Here is a 14,141-nt window from a genome sequence, read left to right as displayed (position 1 = left end):
TTACTTCTTTGTCCCTTAGCATTTAGCATCATGCCCAGCATACAGTAGGTGCTTAATAAATCTTAGTTGAACTAAATAGCTTCCCTGTTCACCGAATAACTAGTTAGGTATCCACAACATTTGTGGCTTAGTTGGCCAGGAAAAAAACTGTCTCTCTCTCTTTTTTTTTTTTTTTTTTACCAAGCTGGTTGTCCCAATTCAATAAATCCTGCTACTGTGTACCTACAAGTTTGAGTACAAACAGTGATTCTTCCGTTTCTCTCACCCTCTACATCTAATTTATTAGCTTATTATGTCCATTCTATCTCTAAAATGTCATTTTTTCCATCTCCACCACTACCGCCGTCATCTCTCAACTGGCATTGGCCTCTTATTTGTCTCTATACTTCCACACTTGCTACCCACTCCCTACTCCACACAAAAGCCAGAGTAATTTTAAAATGTGCATCAAATCATGATACGTGTCCTGGTTAAAAGCCTTCAGTGTCTCCCTAGTCTAATAAGAATAAGATCCAACTCCTTCCCATGGCCTATCGGGCCCTGCCTATTCCAGCTCACACTCCTTACCCTTTATTCACTAGCACTAATTACAGTGGTCCTCTTTCAGTGCCCAGAATACACCAAGCTCTCTCTCGCTTCAGGGTCTTTGCACATGGTTGCCTACTCTGCCTGGGACACTTGCCCTCTAGTTTTTTTTTTTTTTTTTAATATGGGTATTTTCTTCTTACCCTTCAATTTCTAGCCTTAAATATCACATCTTCAGAAAGGCTTTCTAAATCCCTGTTAGTCTCTACCTCAGCACTCTGTGTACTTCCACCATGATACTTATCACAGTTTAGAATCATGTTCAATCAATGTTTATATGTTCTGTAGTCTATCTTTCTAACTGGATTGTACATTTCATGATGCAGGAGCCGCATCTAAATACACTGTTCACCACTGTAGCCCTGGCACTTGGTACAGTGTCTGCAACATTATTAGCATTTAATATATATTCTTCGAATGAGTGAATGACTTGAAAAATCAATCACTTAATAAAGCAGGGGGGGAGCTGTATGAACTTTCTTTTTGGTCCCTTATGTAAGAAAAACTTTACAGCTTCAGCCAGCAATTTAATTGTTGAGATGAATCATCTTGTTCAACCCAGTTGAGAAGTATTGTGGGAGACCTTAATCAAGCAAGAAAAGGATATACTTTTTAAAAGTCTGGTTCTTAGGCCCTTTATGCTGTGAGTGACTCAGGAGTGACGACTGCAATTACTACAAACCAGTGCTTCTCAATTTTGCCTCCCCCAAGGGGACACTCAGCAATGTCTGGGTAAATTCTTGGTTGTCAAAATGGGAAGAGGCACAGGGAGTGTGCTACTGGCATCTAGTGAGTAGAGGGCAGAGATGTTGCTCAGCATCCTATAAAACATAGGATAGTCCCCCTACAACAAAGAATTATACCACCAGGAAAGTCAACAGTGCTGAGGCTAAAAAAACCAAAAGAGAAACATATTTGTGAAACATAATAGACCATACAAATATAGATTTTAGTGTTCTAAAGGATTTGTAAAACTCAATAATTGAAGAATAAGCTTTCTTGTTTCTTAAGATTTATTTTTGTTCTTTAGAGGTTTCTGTTTGTTTGATTTAAACAAAGAGTCCATTGATGGGCTTTAGGAAATTGCTAAGTGCTGTCAGCATTTAACTGAGAGGAGGGAGCATCAGATTTTCAAAAGGGTCCATGGCCACTCCAAATATTAAAAAGCCACTAGTATGGAGACACCTTTGGTTGTCTGGACTGTACTTTAGAAAGTTATGTTTTGTGGAATGAATGATCTACAAAATGCTTAGTAGAAGTATGTGTCCTGGAGTGTGTTCTTTAGTGTTGTCTTGGGAATCAGGCAAGTGTCGTGGAAACTCAGTTCAGGTTTTTCGTAACTGTGGAGACAACAGGTTTGACTGGGCTGTCAGAAATCATAGGAGGTAATTTATATAAACCCCATGCAAGTGTCAGGCACACAGCAGGTACTTAACTAATATTAGTTTTCTTTCTTTTCATAGGGTTATTGGGAGAATTTGATAAAATAAGACTTTCAGAACAAAATAAAATAATGCATGTGCCACATTGTGTGGCCAGCAGTAGATGCTTAACAATGTTTATTTTTCTCCTATGCATTCTTTATACTAAAACCCTGGGTCTTATCACTGAAAGTAGCGGGGGGGGGGGGCGAGGATAAGCCCAGAAATTTGAAAAATTTGAGTTTCAATCTTGGTGCTGCTATTTTACTGGCTCTGCTATTTTAATCCTGGCCAAATTACTTTCTGAGTCTTACTTTTTTCATAGGTAAATGGGGATAATGCCTACCTTCCAGGGTTGCTAAGAAACATAAATGAGATAATGTATATAAAGGACCTAGCATATGTATATACTTGCATAGGGTATAAAAAGTACTCGATGAATGTTAAGTTCTTTTCCCATTCAAAGGGTTCCTAAATCCTACCTCTATGAAGCCTTTCTATAATAGGAGCATAGTCTGCTGAATGTCTTGTACTGTCAGCTTATCTAAATATAAAATTAAAATAGAAAATTTCTAATATTTGTGATCACTCATACTCACATTTGTTCACATAAAATGATAATATTTCATTTAGATATGTTTTCCATATTTTGTTTTGTGAGTCTCAGCATCAGCAAGGACTGTTAGGCTTAATCTGCATAACATCCAATATAGCAGGACTATGTTCATTTAAAAAAGAAAATTATTAGGCCCTTGCTGGGCACCAAATTCTCAGCATTGAGGGACTAAGAAGGAACAGATCCCTGCCTGTGAGGAGTTTTACCAATATTTCAGACATTAATAATAATATCTAAAATTTAATTTATATTACTTATATATTTATAGATATTATTTATATATTCCAGCTACTTATGAGCATGTTACCTAGACTAATACATTTGATCCTTATAATGATACTCATTTTATAGTGAGGAAATTTAGGCAAAGACTGTTTTAATAATTTGCTCAACTTGTCTACTGTATATTGTCATTATGATAACTCCCTGGAGCTGGTCAATGAAAGTAGGTCTGTCTGATAAAAACATTCATTAATTTTTAATGTTAATTTCAAAAATTGATTTACATTTTTAAAGTAGTCAGGCATACAAGTATGTGTCAAAAGGCATACAGTGAAAAGTAAATCCTGACTTTTGGATTTGATAATGACAGAAGAGCTTCCATCAAACTAACTATCATGATAAATTGAAGGTATTAGAAAGAATCCAAAAAACAGGCAGGAAGTAGAGGGAATTCCACCCTTGAAAGAAGGGAACTACACTGGATGTCATAGTTATTTATATTTTGTGTTGTGTGTGGTAGAGCTCAAGAAGAAATCTGCAGGCTTATTAGCCTGAGGATTCAGAGCACAGAGTTGCCAGAGTCTCATAATATAAGATCCAGTCTCCAGGTTAAGATACAAATTCAGTCATGATACAAAGAAACAGGAACATCTCAACTTGAATGAGAAAAGACAACAGATGTTAACACCCAGATGACATATATGTTAGAATTATCTGACAAGCATTAAGGCAGCCATCATAAAAAATATTTCAAGAAGCAATTACAAGCATGATATGAAAAAAATGAAAAATCAGAAACTATCAACAAAGAAATGGAAAACATAAAGAATGGAAATTTTAGAACTGAAAAATACAATATAATAACCAAAATAGAAAACATACTGAATGGGCTTAATAGAAGAATGGAGATGACAGAGAAAATAATCAGTGAAAAAAAACAACTAATAAGTATTTTTTAAAAGAATCAGTGAATTTGAAAAATAGAACAATAAAAATTACCCCATCTGAACAAAAACAAAATGACTGAAAAATAATGAACAGAGAATTAGGGTCCTGTAGGACAAGAAAAAAAGATCAAATATTTGTGTCAGCAGAGTCCAAGAAAGAGAAGATAAACAAGGTGGCATTGAAAAAAATATTTAAAGAAATAATGGCTGAAAGTATGGCTGAAAGAAGTATTGTCTTTTACTCTAATTTGGTAAAAGACACTACTACAAATTCAAGAGCCTAAATGAATTCAAACAGGAAAAACCCAAAGAAATCTACTCCAAGTCATATAATAATCAAGTATCTGAAAAATAAAGACAAAAAATAACAACCATAAAAGTAGCCCTGGCCTGGTGGCTCATTAGGTTAGAGCACTGTCCCGTAAACCAAAAGGTTGCAAGTTTGATCCCTGGTCAGGGCACATACTTAGGTTGCGGGTTCGATCCCCAGACAGGGCAGGAATGGGAGGGAACCAATTGGAACTTCTCTCTCATGTCAGTGTCTCTCCCTCTCCCCGCCCATCCTCTCCTCTAGCTCTTAAACATATTTTCAGGTGAGGATTAAACAAAAATTTTTTTAATAAAACTTAAAAGCAGGTAGAGAGAAATGATGCATCATTTTACATTTGCACTAATATGGGAACAATAACAATGATTTGAATAAGAGTAGATTTCTCATCAGAAACCATGGAGGCCATAAGGTAAAAGAGAAATCAAGAAGGAAAGAGAAATGAAGGCAGAAGGAAAACAAAGAGAATTTGTCTTCTTGAGATGTCCCCCAAAAAATGGTCAAAGGAAGTTCTCCAAATAGAAAAATAAATAAAAGAAATCTTAGAGCATCAAGAAGGAAAAAAGGGTAACAGAAAAAGTAAAACTTTGGTAAATACAGAAGACTTCCCCATTCCTTTTTAATTTTAAAAATTATGTTCGATGGTTGAAGCAAAAACTCTTAACACTGCTGTGGCTGGTGTGGCTCAGTGGATTGAATGCTGGTCTGTGAACCAAAGCATCTCCAGTTCGATTCCCAGTCGCGGCACATGCCTGGGTTGTGGGCCAGGTCCCCAGTAGGGGGTGCATGAGAGGCCACCACAGATTGATGTTTCTCTCCCTCTCTTTCTCCCTTCCCCTCTTTAAAAATTAAATAAATAAAATCTTAAGAAAAAAAGAAAAAAACTCAACATTGATACCATTCTCAATGTATGTTGAGGAAATTTTAAGATATTATATTAGAGAGAAAGGTAAGAATACATAAAGTCAGGTTAGGTTTCTATAGTTCACTTAAGGTGGCAAAATGTTGATATGAACAGACTGTGGTAAATTATATATATGTGGTCAAATATGTAAAGCAAGCACTAAAAAATCTATATGAAGCGAGCGATACACTCAAAGTACTACAAAATAGATAAATAAAATGGAATTCATAAAAAATGTCCAAGAAATCCCCAGGAAGGTAGGAGGGAAAAAGAGAACTTAAAAAAGGCAGACATAAGCCCTAATATATTAGTTAAAGGCATTAAGCATGCCAATTAAAAGAGATTTGCAGAATGCATTAAAAAACTCAACCCAAATATATTTTGTCTACAAGAAAGTCATTTTAAATATAATAATACAGAGGAATTGAAATAAAAATGATGGAAAAGATTTACTATGAAAAGACAGGACATTCTATTTACTATACTAGTAATAAAAAGAAAGCATGAGAAGGTTTCTTAAAAAAGTAAACCTATACTTACCTATACTGTGATCCAGCAATTGCATTACTGGGCATTGATCCCAGAGCTATGAAAACTTACAGCCACACAAAAACTACATGAATGTTTAATTTTAGTAGCCTAAAATTGGAAACTACCCAAATGTTCTTCAATGGATGAATGGTTAAGCAAACTATGGAACATCTATACTATGGAATATTATTCAGCAACAACAACAACAAAATGAATTGTTGATGCATTGAACAACTTGGATGGATCTCAAGGTATTTAAGCTGGGTCAAAAAGTGAATCTCAGAAGCCTACATACTGCCTGATTCCATTTATATCACATAATCTAAGTAAAAAACCTTGGACATAAAGAATAGATTAGTGGCTGAAATGATCATAGATGGTGTAGGAGAAGAGAAGAGGGCAGGTGTGATCATAAAAGAGTGGCATGAGAGAGGTCTTTGTGGTGATAGAACAGTTTGGTATCCTGAGTGTGGTAGTGCTTATATCAATCTATACTTGTGATAAAATTGCATAGGATTAAATACACATACACACACACATGAAGGAGTGCATGTAAAACTGGTGATATCTGAATAAGGTCTGTAGATTGTACCATTGTTAATTTCCTGGTTTTAATACTGTATTATAGTTATATAACATGTTACAATTGGGGGAAAATGAGTGAAGAGTACATGGAACCTCTTTGAAAGCAAGGATCTGCAAAACCATTTCAAAATGAGAAGTTTAAAAAAAATTGGATGGGATAAAAAATTTGTTGGATGGGGTTAATATCAGATTGATACTAAAGAAGAAAGAATTAGTAAACTTCAAAACAGGTCAATGAAAATGAAGCAAATTGAAGTATAGAGAAAAAAATATTGGAAAAAATGATGAGAGCTTCAGTGACTTGTAGGACAGTGTCAATCCATCCAACTCAACTCCCAAAAATATAGAACAGAAAAAATAGGGCAAAAACAAATGTGAAGAAATTCCAGCTGATAATTTTCCAAATTATATCCAAAACTTCAACTCACAGATTTAGGAACTCTGGGAATGTCAAACAGGATAAATACAAAAAAAGTACACTGAGATACTTCATGGTCAAAGTTCTGAAAAGCAGACATAAGTTTGTAAAGGCAGCCAGGGGAAGAATAAAAACAAATTGTACAGAGGGAAACAATGATTGGAAACAAGTCTGGCTTTCCATCAGAAATGATAGAGACAAAGAGGATAAGAAAAGTCAAAGTAGAATTTTATATTCAGTAAAAATATCCGTAAAAAATGTAGGCATAAGAAAATTAAAAGCAGATAAGTAAAGGATTTCTATTTCTGTATGAGGGAAAAGAGGATGTGGACTTATTTTCTCTTTAGGAACAATTAGAAAACTGATAAAATATAGAAAACACATTTTTAGACACTGGACAATATGGAATACAAGAGAATGATCTGAGAGAACAGGAATACAAATAGGGTGAGTGCTGTCATCATGCCAGGTTTCTACCTGGAGGTAATCCCCGGACCATGGTACAGGGGTAGGGGAATCCAAACAGAGCTTGGCAATCTCTGAATAGAGGAGACAGGGACTGGAGTTCAGAGAGGCCAAGGTAGTTACAAATTGTGGAGTGAAGCTAAGCTAAAACAAGTTCTAGAAATATGATAGAGATTCCCTTGAGTTTTTTGATGAATACCAATCTGAACACATATAGGGTAAAACGTTACAAAGATAGTCTAGGAAATCTTCCAGGGAAATAGTTAATGAGGAGTTATAAGATGGACACTTTGTAGAGGTCACACAGAGCCAAAGTAGAGAGACCTCACTGACTATGTGGGGCATCAGTAGAGACTTCAGAGGGACAGTGCCTTCTAAATAGGCTAAATTAGCCCAAGAGTAAATATTACTCAAGACCTACTGTAAATGAACTTAAAAATGAACCTTAAAAGGATCAAATTGATTCGCAGTAACTTGTCTAGCAGAAAAAAATACAGTTCTGTCTAAATTAATACAAAGATATCCAGCACCCAAAAATGTAATATTCACAATGTTAGATATTCAATTTTTAAAATAACTAAACATACAGGGAAGCAGAAAAATGTGATCTAACCTGAAGAAAAATCAGTCAACAGAAACAGGTTCAGAAATGGCAGAGATACTATTATCTCTGTTAATAGACAAGAATCTTGAAACAGGGCTATTATAAATATGCTCAATATGTTGAAGGATGTAAAGAAAAAATGAACACAATGATCAGAGAAATGGAAGATTTTTCCCTGGTTATCTTTTCTTAAAATATTTTATTTTAGTGAAAAATAGTTTTTAAAATAGAAACTTTAGATGTGAAAAATAAAATATTTGAAAGGAAAATCTCACTGGATAAAATTGATAGCAGTTATAAACTGCAGAAGAAAAGATCAATGAACTTGGAAGCAAAGCAACAGAAACTCTCCAAAATGAATCACAGAGAGAAATAAAAGACTAAAAACATTTAAAGTATTGCAGTGACCTATGGGATAATAAAACTGGTCTAACATAAGTTTAACTGGAATTAGAAGTAGAGAAAAGAAGGACAGAAGAGAAATAATAGCTGAAATATTTCCAAATTTAATGAAAACTATAAATCCTTAGATCCTAGAAGCTGTAAACGCGATAAACACAAAAACCACACCAGGGAGAACTGTAATCAAGCTGCTGAAAACTAGTCACAAAGAGAAAAGTTAAAAACAGCCCCCCCAAAGTGGGGGGAGCATGTATCATCCAAAGAAACAAAGATAAGATTGTTAATGAACTTCTCAGGAGGAAATGTGCAAGCAAGAAAACAAAGGAATGGAAAACAACTTTAAAATTCTGAAAGAAAAAATTATCAACCTAGAACTCTATACCCAGTGAAAATATCCTTCAACCTTTAAGGAAAAATACTTTTCAAACAAAAACTTAATTTGTTGCTAGGAGACCTATATTATAAGAAAAATTAACTAAAGTTCTTTAGGCGAATGTAACTTTTACCAGATAGAAACCTGGATCTGCACAAAGGATTGAAAAATGCTGGAAAAGGTAAATGTATGAGTAAATGTAAAAGATATTTTTAAACTCATCTTTTAATTTCTTTAAATGATCATTTCAGGTCAGGTTGGGAGCAGCCCTTAGTGGCTGACTGCAAAGAAATGCCATGAAAGGCCATGGAGGAGTGAGGCAGGCTATCAGGCTGGTGGCAGAGTAAGGGGTACAATGCATTCCAGCCAAAGGTGGCATAGCCTAGCTGGGGATACAGGGGTCATGGTCCAGAAATGGACATAGCTGGTGCATTCTAATTTGAGCATTGCATCCCTTGACTGGTATGAGCAGCTATCTAGCCTGTCTGTACCTCCTACTATGGGGGCCCCTGCAGCAGATGCCACTACTATGAGACCTCTTGCCTGGTTGGGCTCTAAATCTCTTTGCCCCTTCCTTTAGGCTTCTTAGTTCTCTCCTCTGAAGTATTGACATCATGACCTGTACTTGGACACCCTAGCCACAATAGGGCCATGGAGAAGGTATCCTTAGTTATACCTGATGTAATCACTAGAACTGTATTATTTTTGAAATTCCAGAATTTTACCTTTACATAGATAGAAACATAATAGGAATTGATTGAGGACTTAATAAAAGGATGCCAGAAAACTGGCTTTGTCAAACCAGAGCTGGAACCTCTGTTTAAAGAAGCTGAAAAAGATGAAGCTGAAGTACTAGTGAGGGCTCTGACTCATGAAAGGAAGCCATTTACTTCAAAGACATGGTGAAATTTTAAGACCGAAAAATATGATTAAAACTATCTTTATATATGTCATTAATTTACCTTCTAGGGTCTTATGTATGGGATATTTTCACAGTTTCAAGATAATTTGCTATTTAAGTGGTGGCATCATTTTCAGACCATTCATTGATAGTTAAAGGAAAACTGAATATTTTAAATGTGGACATGATGAGCTTATCAAAACCCAAAAATTATTAGAGCTTTTCAAAATAGAAATGAAAAAGTCACTGAAGCATTTTATGCATAAGCTATTGCACTGCATGGGCTGGAGAAATGCACATCATAGCCTCAAGACCAATAAAGCCTTGGAAAATATACATTGCTCAATGCCTACTGGATGAAAAGTTAGTAAAATAACTCACAACTTTGTGTCTTTTCAGTGGTAAAGTAACTTGGTTATTTAAACATTTAGCTCTAAACATGGAAGACTTAGTTGTTATTTCACTTGCAGAATTGTACTTTCACTTTACAAACAGCCAAGTCTACCAATGTGGCTGGACTTGCTGTTTTGCTTGTAGTCATGTGGTATCAGCACTAGCTAATCTTTGAAGAAAACTTTTTTATGTGTATGGTTGGCAACAAACACAAGCAGTACTAAAATATTGAAAATGCTGAATAACTTGTTTGAATCTCATGGTTTATCCTGGAGCAACTTGGTTTATATTTGCACGGAGGTCCAAAAGCAATGGTGGGTAATACTGCTGGCACCAAGGTACAAATTAAGGCAGTAGCACCAAAGTACACCAGCAGTTATTTTTTTTTTTTACTGTCATGTACTCACAATAAAATAAATAAATAAATAAATAAATAAAAATTCCAATTTTATTTAAGAATGTCCTTGGTGAAGCAGTAAAAGCTATTAAATCTTGATCCTGGATTTAATATTGTGTGACAAAATAGGAGATACGCAGAAGTTGCTTCTGTTATAAACTATACTATGGTAGTTGTCTTGAGGAAAAGCACATCTAATTTGTGGCTTAAGTAGCTACTTTTCATGGAATACCATTTTTGCCTGAAAGAACAACTGATGAAAAAAACATGATTAAATACTTGGGTACTTGGCAGACATTTTCTCAAAAGTGAAGTAAGCCTATCACTTTAGGATAAACACTGACATTACTTGTTGCCATTGATAATATTCATGTTTTGGAGAGAAAATTAGAATTTTGAAAAACATTCTGCCACTGTAAGCTTGACAGCTTCTCAAAACTTAAGCTTTGTTCCAATTAGGTCAACAGTGATACCAGTTAATGTAATTTTTGATATTGTATAAAATGTTTCAACATTTGTAATATTTGCATAACGTAATGAACCAATATCTTCCAAAAAATCAATACGTATAAGATGGGCCAAGTATCCATTCAAAGTATAAGATGACTGAATTTTAATGTAATAGTATAGGAAAAGGTCATTGATATGGTTTCAGATTCTACCAGCATTAACCTTTAAGAAACTGTCATTTGTAGAATTTTTGTGTAGTATCAAAGAATGTCCATAATTATTGGAAAAGCTTATTAAAATACTCCATCCTTGTTCACCTATATATCCACAGGAATCTGAACTTTCTTCATATACTTTAACAAAAACAGCATCAAAACACACTGAAAGTAGAAGCAGGTATGAGAAATACACTGTCATATATTATAGCCAGATGTTACAGATGTGCACAAATGTATAGCAATGTTTTCCTCTCATGAAATTTCTTTTTGTCTTGGAAAATACAGTTATTTTTTTATCGCAACACATTATTTGTGTTAACACACACTGGATTTATTATTCTTACTTTAAATTGATACTTAAAAATTAGAAAAATAGAATTGACTCTTTAAAGCAGGATAGTAAATATATCATGGAATTTATAACATATGCAAGAGTAAAATATCTGACTACAATAGCACAAAGGAAGGAAAAGGGAAAAGTAGAACATTGCCATAAAGTTGCTATATTGTACATGAGGTAGTATAACAGTATTTGAAGGTAGACTATGATAAGTTAAAAATGCATATTCTAAACCCCAGAGCAACCACCAAAAAAGTTATAGCTAAAAAGCAAATAAAAGAGATTAGAGAAATCCTAACAAATATTTATTTAATTCAAAAGAGTGCAGGAAAATAAAAGAAAGGAACAAAGAATATATGCGACTCATAGAAAGATGGATTTAAACCTAAACATATAAACATTTTGTCAGTGGTCTAGGAACCCTGACAAAAAGGCAAAGATTATCAAAATGGATAAAAAATCAAGACCCAACTATATGCTGTCTATAAGAAAAATAATTTAAATATGAAGATATGAATAGGTTAAAAGTAAAAGGACAGAAAGAGATAGGTATACCACAGAAATAATAATCATATGGAAGTAGCTGTGACAACACTAAAACCAAGCATAGTAGACTTCATAACAAGGAATATTACCAGAGATAAAGAGAGATATTTCATAATAATAAAGGGTCAATTCATCAAGAACATGTAACAACCCTAAAAATATATACATCTAGTAACAAAGCTTCAGAACTACATGAAACCCAAAATGACACAACTAAAAAGAAAAACAGCCAAATCCAAAATTATGGTTGGAAATTTCAATTCTCTCTGCAATCAACAGAACAAGCACACGGAAAATCAGAGATATAGAAGACATAAACAACACTCTTAACCTATCTGACCTAATTAATAATGATAGAAAATAGTATCCAATAACAGCAAAATACACATTCTTTGCAAATTGTATATGAAACATCACCAAGACAAATCATCCATTGAGTCAGAAAACAAATTTCAGTAAGTATAAAAGTACTAAATTTATGCAAAGTACATTACCTAAGCACAAAAAATTAAATTAAAATTAATTTAAATAGAAAAATATCTGGAAAGTCATCAAATATTTGAAACTTAATTTTAAAACCCCATGCTTTTAAACAACCCATTAGTCAAAGAAGAAAATTAGAAAATATTTTGAACCAAATACAAATGACAAGATATCAAAATTTGTGGGATACAGCTAAAGCGGTGCTTAGATGAAGATTTATAGCATAAAATATTTATATTAGAAAAGAGGAAACATTTAAAATCAATGAACTGAGCTTCTATCATAAGAAACTAGACAAAGAACTAAAAATCAATACAAGGAAATAACAAAGACGAGCAGAAATAATAAAAGAAAAGAGAAAAAGTCAATGAAACTAAAAGCTGGTTCTTCGGGGAAAAAACTACAGTTCAATAAAACTGATAAACCACAAGCTAAAAATGATCAAAAGGACAGAAATTAGCAATACTAGTAAAGACAGACTGGATCTCACTACAGGTCCTATAGACATTAAAAGAACGATAAGGGAATATTATGAATGAATTGGTAAATTCCTTGAAGACAAATTACCAACATGGAAGCAAGAAGAAAAAGAATATCTGAATAGCCATATAACTATTAAAGAAACAGAATTCATAATTTAAAATCTTCCCATGAAGAAAACTCCACACTCAAATGTTTTTACCCCATGCTCAAATGAATTCTATCAAACATTTAAGTAAGACATAGTATCAGTTTTACATAAAGTCCTTCAGAAAATACAGGAGGCAGGGATACTTCCCAAGTCATTTTATAAGATCAGCATTGCCCTGATTGTAAAACCAGACAAAGATGTTACAAGGAAAGACAACAATAGGTCAACATCCCTCGCAAATACAGACACACAATTTCTCGACAAAATTTCAGCAAACTAAATCCAGCAATATATAAAGAGGATAATATACCATGGCCAAGTTGGGTTTATCCCAGGAATTCAAGGTTAGTTTAATATTAAAATAAAGCAACAATTAATATAATTTACTACATAACAGAATAAGAGGACACCATAAGATCATTTCAATAGACGACAAAACCCAACACTCATTTTTAAGAATAATTCTCAGTAAATTAGGAATAGAAGGAAATTTTCTCAATCTAACAAAAAAAATTTACAAAACAAGCACCCCCTACAGTTAACATCACAGTTTCACATTTCATAGTGAAAGATTAAGTGCTTTCCTCCTGTGACTGGGAACAAGACAAGGATGTTCACTCTCATCAGTTCTATTCAACATTGCATTGGAGGTCCCAAACAGTGTAATAAGGCAAGAAAGAGGAATAAAAATCATGAAAATTATAAAAAAATAAGTAAAACTCTCTTTATTCACAGATGACATGTTTGTATACATGGAACATGCTAAGAAATAAAAAAAAATACTGGTGCTAATGAGTTCAGCAATGTTACATTATTCACGATCATTAGAAAAAGATCAATTGTATTTCTATAGTCTAGCGATGACTGGAAATTGAAATTAAAAATACCACTTATAATAACATTAAAATCATGTAATATTAGGAAAATACTTAGGAATAAAGTCAACAAAATTCGTACATGATCTGTTTGCTGAAAAGTACAAATTAAAAATTGAAATTAAACACTTCAGTAAATGAAAAGATATAGCAAATTCATGGATTAAAAGATTAAATATTGTTAAAATGTCATTCTCCCCAAATCAAGCTATAGAGTCAATATAATCTACAGATTTCACTGTAAGATTATTTTACATTAGCAGCATGTATCTATATATAAGTGAAGTTAATTCTTTTCAATGGCTACATATATTCCCCCATATGAATGAGGCATAGTTTATCTAACAGTCCATTGAAAGTAGTTGGCTAAGGAAATATTTTTGTTCACTAAATTTTGTTTATAAACCTATGTGGTGATTTAGGTATTACATATAATTGATATATCTGTGCATATGTATATATATACATATATATGAGTATACAACACAACTGCCTCACTCTATTAT

At 33.6% G+C, this 14,141-nt stretch overlaps 1 protein-coding gene across 3 annotated transcripts in view; it reads right to left on the bottom strand.

The window, feature by feature from the left end:
• HDAC8 (histone deacetylase 8) overlaps positions 1 to 14,141 on the bottom strand; it is a 235,915-nt gene that overhangs the window by 112,711 nt on the left and 109,063 nt on the right. The gene's annotated exons all lie outside the window — the stretch shown is intronic.

The sequence above is a fragment of the Pteronotus mesoamericanus genome, unplaced genomic scaffold (genome assembly GCF_021234165.1).
Source record: "Pteronotus mesoamericanus isolate MK-2021 breed Mesoamerican mustached bat unplaced genomic scaffold, CSHL_Meso_final contig_55, whole genome shotgun sequence".
NCBI classification, from domain to species: Eukaryota; Metazoa; Chordata; class Mammalia; order Chiroptera; family Mormoopidae; genus Pteronotus; species Pteronotus mesoamericanus.
The sequence above is the reverse complement of the archived record's forward strand: the minus strand, read 5'-3'. Positions and strand labels throughout refer to the sequence as shown.